The sequence below is a fragment of the Kogia breviceps genome, chromosome 15 (genome assembly GCF_026419965.1).
Source record: "Kogia breviceps isolate mKogBre1 chromosome 15, mKogBre1 haplotype 1, whole genome shotgun sequence".
NCBI lineage: Eukaryota > Metazoa > Chordata > Mammalia > Artiodactyla > Physeteridae > Kogia > Kogia breviceps.
This window is the reverse complement of record NC_081324.1, coordinates 73,097,872-73,107,078: the sequence shown is the minus strand read 5'-3', so window position 1 is coordinate 73,107,078 and position 9,207 is coordinate 73,097,872. Positions and strand designations below refer to the sequence as shown.

The 9,207-nt window shown below is 46.2% G+C and overlaps 1 long non-coding RNA gene across 1 annotated transcript; it reads right to left on the bottom strand.

Annotated features, from left to right (window-relative positions):
* Window positions 1-251: 251 nt before the first annotated feature.
* Window positions 252-8,872, bottom strand: LOC136792623 (uncharacterized). Its single transcript, XR_010836684.1, has 3 exons — window positions 8,719-8,872; window positions 4,814-5,141; window positions 252-688 (listed from the first exon to the last, which is right to left on the bottom strand). It is a non-coding gene; the product is annotated as an uncharacterized lncRNA (long non-coding RNA).
* Window positions 8,873-9,207: the final 335 nt, after the last annotated feature.

The following is a 9,207-nucleotide window of genomic DNA, read 5'->3' as shown; positions in this document are numbered from 1 at the left end:
AAAATTATTGAGTATTTACTGGGTCCAGCTCTGTGCTAAAGATAGTAGCTGGCTTTGGTGTGTTGGGCATTGAACTGCTACCAAGAAGTCAAGTTAATTTTTTTTTAACATCTTTATTGGAGTATGATTGCTTTACAGTGTTGTGTTAGTTTCTGCTGTATAACAAAGTGAGTCAACTGTATGCATACGTATATCCCCATATCCCCTCCCTCTTGCGTCTCCCGCCCTCCCACCCTTCCTATCCCGCCCCTCTAGGTGGTCTCCCGGGCTGATCTCCCTGTGCTATGCGGCTGCTTCCCACTAGCTGTCTATTTTACATTTGGTAGTGTATATATGTCCATGCCACTCTCTCACTTCATCCCAGCTTACCCTTCCCCCTCCCTGTGTCCTCAAGTCCATTCTCTTAATTTTTGTATCATAAAAAGAGACCAAATAAACTTCAGAATAGATGCTGGTTCTCCACCTCTCAGCCCTTGACTGGTGCCCAGCATTCTCTTGTCATTTCCCCGGTACCTCTGATGAAAAGGTGCCTTGTTAACTGTGACCCCCGCTGTTTTGACTATGGTGTGGTCATCTCTCTGAGCCTGGGTGAATTATCAATGAGGTTTGTAACCGCTTGTGGTTTTGTCCGCCGGAGGGAAGCACTTTGAGATGAACCTGGATGGATCCAGCAGGAACTGACAGAAGCCTTTGGAAAGAGAGAATAAACAGCCCACTGATTCAGAGGGCTATAAAAGGAATCCTTCTTGCTTCTGCGTAAAATGACTTGTCTTGCCTACAAGATGAATCAGAAGCATAAAGGGTGATGAATGAGAGTGATTTCCAAAGCACTGGGAAATATCGTGGGCCCCACAGCGAAGTCACATCTGGTGACTGCAAGATACATCTTGTGCCCAATGATATCCATCTCTGTCTCTCCCCAGGTACCTGTAGCCTTGCTCCCACTATCTTGCTTTCAAAACAGCATTCCTTTGCAGCTGAAAATCTTGTTGGGGACATGCTCTCTGGACCTGACAACTCCCAAACAAAAATAAAATGCAAATTGAAGACTGAAATGCCCAAGATAGGGGATCCTAGAAAGATAAGCACTACTGGCTCTTGTCTTCTCCTGCCTTGCCTCTCTCTTGCTTTGAGCATCAGTGACTTATAAAAGAAACAGACGGGGACCATTTGCACCAGAAAAAAAAAAAACCTCCTTGGGAAGTTTGCTGCCCCCAACATTTTGTTATGAAAAGTTTCAAACATATAGAAAAGCTGAAAGAATTTTATTTATGTATTTATTTATTTGCTTTATCACTTATCTGTCAATCAACCAGCCTTCTTATTTTTCTGATACATTTCAAACTAAATTGTGGTCATCAGCATACTTTGGCAGGGGATTTTTAAGACCATGGATGTCAGGAACCCACAACCAGGTCCTTGAATCACTATCCAGGAGATCTGCATTTTAAATAATTTTAACCCCATTTTGCTAGAGAAAACTGAAGCTCAGAGCTGGGTGACAGGACCTGTCCAAGACCACATAGGAAGTAAGCGCTGAAGCTGGGGTTTAAACTCACGCAGGGCATTTTATACTCTGAGCCTGTGCTCTGCCCTTTCTGGTACAGAGGCTGCCTGTAAGGTCTGCTCTTTCTTATGGCCCAGAACTGCCTGTGTAGGTGTAGGAGGAGCTCAGTGATTGTGTCTCTGACTTTCCTTAGCACTTCTGTTTAGAGGGTGGGACTTCAGCCAGACCAAGGCATAGAGCCTGTGGTCAGGACAAGGGTTCCAGCTTTGCTAGTAGCCATTGAAACACAAGTTATTGAACCTCTTGAAATCTGTAAAATGGGCACAACAATGGTTCCTGACTCGTGAGTTTAATGAGATCATTCATGGAAATGTGTGGGTGCTGAAAAGAAGTAGCTTTTATGAAGGTATTTGTTAATAAGTGTACTCTTATCAATCTTAGTCTATAAACTCAGGCGAGCATAAAAATGTAACTTAATTTTTTTCCTCTAATAAACTCAGTTTTATTTTGAGCCCCTGTTTTACATCAGCTTCTTCAGAAACGGACCCTAAGATGAGGATGTATGTAAAAGTGATGTACAAGGAAGTGGTCTCAGGAAAATCTGATCAAGGAGTAGGCTAGTGAGACTCTCAAGGAAAAGGGTCAAGCCAGGTCCCATGGAGGGTAACCTTCACTTAGTAAAACAGGGCCCTGGGGACAGTGATGGCCACACATCAGAATGTTCCAGATTAGGGGCATGGAAGCTGAAAGATTTGTATCTCCTTCTCCCTGTACCCATCAGCACCAGTTAAGGGCTGTACTGGGGAATGTGAATGCCTGGGCATTTGGGGCTCTCTAGGTGGGCAGAGCCAAGGGGGCTCTGGAAGCCTGGGGGCAGCCCTGCCACAAAGAGATGTAGGTGCTGGCCATAGGGCGTCAAAGCACATGGGGAGACCGTGTGCATGAAAATGGCAAAGGGTCCAAGGGATGTAGGTGGGGTCCTAATAGCATCAGCTACAGACCCCATTCTACCTCAGAGCAGAAATCTAGACTAGGTCTAATTGGGGTTTCCCTGGGGGACATTCATAGTGACAAAGTGTGGCAGTGAGATGGTGATCAGATCCTTCTGTTCTAGCCTATTCCCTCCGGCCTGTGTGCTTTTCACGCCTCTGCCCATCTAGGTCACTGCTGAATGAGTCTGAATTTCTGACCAAAAGGTCCTTTCAGGTCCTCAGCTTAGCCTGTGGGAGCCCTTCTGCGGCTTTCACACCACTCTGGGATTCAGGACACTCAGTCTCCAGGACCCGCCTCAGCACCTGGATTACTCTTCTGCTTCCACGCTGCACTTTGGCACAGGAGTCTGAGAAGGATGGGTCTCAGATTCACAGGTCAGATGTACCCCATGCTGGGCACTGAGAGCTGTGAGGTCTTACCTTTTCCCCTCCTCAGGTTACACCCAAGGGAAGGGCTGGGGCAGGGCTGGTGCCTGCTGCTCTCAGATGCCCCAATCTACCCGGGATCCTTCATTGCTCCTCAAATTAACCTGGGAGTCAGGTGGGTGAGAAACAGAGTTCTTTCTCAGAGTCCTAATAATATCTGAGCATTTTGGTTCTTATTCTCTAATTCCTTGATTCCAGGGCAGCTTTTCTAAGAATAGGATATCTTGTTCTTACTAACCATTCTCCCAAATATTTTATCGGCTGCCCAAGAGTGCGTCTTACACTTTACATCAGAATCAGCTGGGGAACTTAATAAAACTTCAGTTTTGCTCAGGTCAAATCCCCAGAGATTCTGATTCAGGAGAAAGACTTCAAAAGTCACAAGCCAGGGGCTTCCCTAGTGGCGCAGTGGTTGAGAGTCCGCCTGCCGATGCAGGGGACATGGGTTCGTGCCCCGGTCCGAGAGGATCCCACATGCCGCGGAGCGGCTGGACCCATGAGCCATGGCCGCTGAGCCTGCGTGTCCGGAGCCTGTGCTCCGCAACCGGAGAGGCCACAACAGTGAGAGGCCCGCGTAATGCAAAAAAAACACAACAACAACAACAATAAAAACTCACAAGCCAGAAACCTGATTGCTTTACTATGTCTACTCTTCTGTGTCAATTCTTTCTCAGGCAGAGATGCCCTGACAGCCATTTGCTGCCTGAATGGGGGAAAAGGATGAGCTATAAGGAAATGCAGTGTGGAAAACAACTCCAGTTAATACTCCAGAACCAGGGCTTCCCTGGTGGCGCAGTGGTTGAGAATCCGCCTGCCGATGCAGGGGACACGGGTTCGTGCCCTGGTCCGGGAAGATCCCACATGCCGCGGAGCAACTAAGCCCGTGAGCCATGGCCGCTGAGCCTGTGCGTCTGGAGCCTGTGCTCCGCAACGGGAGAGGCCACAACAGTGAGAGGCCCGCATACCGCAAAAAAAAAAAAAAAAAAAAAAAAAAAAATACTCCAGAACCTTACGCTACTGCACAAGGCCTTATTCTAACTTGTGAAACCCTTTTAAAAATTATCATAAACTCTTTGTTTTGTCTCCATGTGCCTCCTTACTTACAGCTACGTGTCCTCATTATACAGACACCCCCTTGTGATCTTGGTATTTTGATGTGGCTTTTTCTTTCCCTTCTGCAGCAGCTTTTTTGCCAAATCCTCCCCACTGGATGTTTTTTCTTTATGATAGTTATGGGGTTAGAGAAAAATCCACTTGGCTGTGGGTTCTTTCTAAAATTCATACTGAACGCTCGTGTTAAAGAGACCACTTGCTTTGGGGAAAGGAGTCAGCTGAACGCTGTGGTCAAGAATGTAGATTCTGGGGCAGATATTCTGTCTCCACCTCTTTCTACCTGTATGATTTCCTTTCACTGAATCTCGGTTTCTCCAACTGGAAAATGAAGGTAATAATATGATCTACTACAGAGGGGGCCTGTGAGGACTTAAACGAGCAAGTGTATGGAAAGTGCTTAGCACCGGGAATGCATGGCTGTCACAAGTATCCATAACAGTGGGTGTTTAAAGTTGGGTCTTAGCCTGAGGTTTCTTCTGGAAGTTTTTCAAGTGATCACCAGCATTCCATGGGGGTACCCTTCATTCCCATTTGGCTGCAGATGGGAAAGGAGAGATGGACTGGGTTTGAGAAGCAATGGGGGCTGGAAAACATTGGTCAAGATCAGGGAGCCAGTGAGAGGGAGGATTCTAAGCTCTTCTAGAGAATGTCCACTTTATATGAGACCAGAACACATTCAGTCCATAGCACATCCCAACAACTATGAACTAGGTACCATTTTGATGCCCATCTAAGAGATGAGAAAGCCCAGCTTTAGGGATGGGAACTAACTCACCCAAATTCACATCACCATTTGGTGAGTGGCAGGATTCGAACTGAGGCCTGGCTCCAGATCCTGCATCCTCTTCACAACTTTATTTAATGCTTTCCATTGAGAGACGAGCCCCTCTCCTTCCTCCAAACAATCCACTTTAAAGCAGCTGGTCTTAGATTTTTTTTTTTGAGAATCTAATGAAACTCATGGACCTTCTCATCTGAACACACACAAAATGTCATAACTACTGAAGCTGTGTCAGTTAGGAAAGCCCAGGTATGAATGCCCAGTTCAATGTCAGTTTCTTCTCAGATGTTTCTCCTGGGGTATCACCCTCACTTTACAGTCCCTGGAGGTAGATAGGGCAGAGAATCAAAAGTTGACCAAATATACGGTAAACATCACAACAGGATCACCCATGCATTCACTGGGATTATATTGTCATGACCTTGGCCAAGCAATTTTACCTCTCTGAGCCTCAGTTTCCTCCTCTGTAAAATAAGATGGTAATAGCACCTACTTTTAGGGTTTTGCAGAGCTTTAATGAGATATGGTATGTTAAGCTCTTACAACAGAGCCTGGTGCATTGTAAGTTTTCTAATAAGTATTTGCTATGTTATTATTATTGTTAGTTCAGAAACAATATTCCTTATTGCTTTCCCCCTACTTTTATTCATCAAATTTTTGGAATATGTATCTCACCTCTTTAACAAGGCAGTGAGCTCTTGAAGGCAGCCAAACTGCTTGGGATTAGATCCCGAATTTATCCCTCCTCAGCTGTGTGACCTTGGGAAAGTCCCTTCACCTTCCTGAGCCTCCGTTTCCTCTCCTGAAGTAATGAGAATAATAATAGAACCAACCCTGCAATATTGTTTGTATATGTGCAACTTGCTGGAACATAATAAGGGCTAAATAAATGTTAGCTAGCATTGTTGTTACAGGTAGAGGCATTATTATTAGTAATGCTATCCCACTGAAAGCTGAGCTCACAGATTTTGTTCAATAAATGCTGGTTGGTTGTCCATGTCAGACAACCAATGACACTCCAATCAGAGGGTTTCCTCTTACTAGGAAGGAGCATGGGCCCTGCCGTAATACATAAAGCAGCAGCTCCAACATCCACTCAGGCTGATCTAGGAACAAGAACACGGGGTGGAAACAGACACTGAAATACGATGCTCCCGGCCCAATAAAATTGTCAGATGGGTCTACCCTGAGCAAGTGCCTGTTTAAGCGAATCTAAGTGTAGCTGTAGTTTACTCCACGGCACCATTGACGAGCGGGGAATCGATGGATAGTCTGAGCTGCACGCAGAGGCAGTGCAGGGAGATGAGGGCATTCAGGCAGGCCTCCCCTGGCAGAAAAAATTAATTATGTCTCCAGGACTGTCTGGCAAGAGGGCCATAAATCATGGTGGTAATCGACGGCTTGGGGTGGACAACCCTGAGGCAGATGTGAGGGCCCCAGAGGAGGTGGAAGGACCCAGATCCCAGGGGGGTTGTATCGAATAGGCCAAACAGCCCCAACCCTTGCTCCGCTGATTCTAACTGTGTGACCTTGGGCAAGTCACATAACCTTGCAGGAACCATTTATGCATCTACAGAAATGGGGCTATTAATACTTCACAGGGCCAGAGATGCAGACTGACTCCCCCCTGTACACGATGGCAGCTGCATGTCGCTACTGAGCACTTGAAATGCAGCAGATCCAAAACGAGATGTGTCATAAGTATAAAAGGTCACACTAGAGTTCAAAGACTTAGTATGATAAAAGGAATGGGAAGTTATCTCATTAATGCTTTTTTTGTATCGATTGCATGTTGAAATAATAACATTTTGGATGTATTGGGTTAAATAATATATATCATTAAACTTAATTTCACCTGCTTATTTTTATTTTTTTTTAATGTGGCTACTAGATAAAATGAATGTAAAATATCTCCTTAGTTTTTTACATTGAACACATGTTGGAATGGTAATATTTGGAGTATACTGGGATAGATGAACTAGCATACTAAAATTAATTTCACTTGTTTCTTTTTACTTCTTTTAAAAATGTGGCTACAAGAAGTCTGAAATTACATATGGGACTCTCACTATATTTCTATTGGAATGACACTGGTCTAGTCCCTTCTTTCTCTTCTAAGTTTTTGCTTCATGAAATTTGATGGATTGCTGTGCTATCCTGGACAAATCGCTTCTTCCTCCCTGAGTCTCAGTTTCCTCACCTGTCAGAAGGAAAGGATAATCACAGTTAATATTTATTGAACCTTCACTACGTACCAGGTACAGGCAGACCTCCTTTTATGGCGCTTCACCTTATTGCACTTTGCCGATACTGCGTTTTTTACACATTGAAGGTTTGTGGTAACCCAGTGTCGAGCAAGTCAATTGGCACCATTTTTCCAATAGCACCTGTTCACTTAGTGTCTCTGTGTCATGTAGGGAAGGGGAATAAAAGAGTACGGCTCCCGTTTAATTAAGCGCATGCTCCTGGGCTAGGTCCCAAGTGAGCACTGAACCTGCATTACCTCATTCAGTCTTCACGAGGACCTAGGAGGTAGGGTACCAAAACAAGCTTCTGTTCCCAGATGTGGAAACTGAGGATGGGAGGAGCCAGGTGCATCTGGGTCCCTGCACCCCATGACCTCACCTATTCCCTGGCTGCAGGTAGAACAGGGCTCTTTCTGACCCTCAGTTCAGGCCCCCACCTCCACCCCGATGTGGGCTGCCCTGCATTCATTAAACCCACTTTTGGATCATTTTTGCCCTCCAGTCGGCTTGGTAATGGCGAGAGCCTAGCGTCCTGCTCTTCATGCTCCAAACTGAATTACATCCCGCAGCCTGGTTGCCAGCACTGTTGTTCCCAGGGCCTTCCCAGCTTTAATTAGAATATTTTTATTTTCCCTAGGAAAGGGAGGACAGCCGATCTCAACTTCAGTAACCTTGCCAGGGGCAAGAACCTGGAACCGCGGGGCTCATTGGCCATCAGATGGAGCAGCCAGCAGGAGAGGGGGTGGAGGGCTGTCACGCTGAGTTTGCACAGGGGGTCCCTCTGCCTTCTTTCTCCCACCCTCAGCAAGCTGGTGTGCTGCTAAAACTGGCAGAGAGAGAACCCAGCAGGAAATGTCTTTGAAGAGGACACATGGCACGCATGCACGCGCACACACACACACACACACACACACACACACACACAGCCATGAGGGACAAGGGAGTCATTTCATTAGCACATGGGCTCAAGCTGAAGTACAGCAACATCAGAACAGAAGTACCCGGTGGAGAGCCTGAGAGGGGAGCATCATGGTTCACCCCACACACTGAAGCAAAATGGTTATAGGGCAGCTCCACCCCAGGGAAATTTAATGCAGGCTTCATACGGAATTCTTAAATTTTCTAGTAGCCATTAAAGAAAAAAAGTAAAAGGAAAGCGGTGAAATTAATTTTAATAATCTCTTTTAGTTAACCCTGTACATCCAAATATTATCATGTCAACATGTATTCAATATGAAAAATTATTATGAGATGTTTCAAGCGAAGTCTTCAAAATCTGGCTTCATTTTACACTCACAGCGGGCTTCCCTGGTGGCACAGTGGTTAAGAATCCGCCTGCCAATGCAGGGGACACGGGTTCCAGCCCGGGTCTGGGAAGATCCCACAGGCCGCAGAGCCACTAAGCCCGTGCACCACAACTACTGAGCCTGTGCCCTAGAGCCCGCGAGCCACAACTGCTGAGCCCACGTGCCACAACTACTGAAGCCCGCGTGCTTAGAGCCCGTGCTCCGCAACAAGAGAAGCCACCGCAATGAGAAGCCCGCGCACCGCAACGAAGAGTAGCCCCCACTCGCCACAGCTAGAGAAAGCCCGCGCACAGCAACGAAGACCCAACGCAGCCAAAAATAAGTAAATAAAATAAACTACACTCACAGCACATCTCCGTTGGGACTTGATCGCTTTGGTGCTCACTTGCCGTGTATGGCTGTCATCAACTGGGCTGGAGCCTTGTGCTGCTTTGTTAGTGGCATGTTCTTGGACAAGTTGTGAATCTCTCTTCCCTCACTTCCTTCGTCTGTGGGCTGTGTGATGATAATGGCTTCTAACTCACAGGCTGCTATGCGCATTAAATGAGGTAATTCACGCACTGTGTGCCTACACATTGTAGGTCCTGGCATGTTAGCTATTCAATGGTTGCTGGCATAGAATAATGATAGCTTATATGTAGGATGGGGTCATACAAACAGGGCCTCCTGCTCATTGCTTTACACTCTTCGTCCACTTTGAGCCCCATCACCATACTTTGAGGTAGAAATTATTAACATCTATGTTTTACACACACAGAAACTGAAGCTCAGAGAGGGGCCGAGTAACTCCCTCTGCTCGCAGGATGAAACCTTAAAGTAGCTGGTTAGGGTGTTT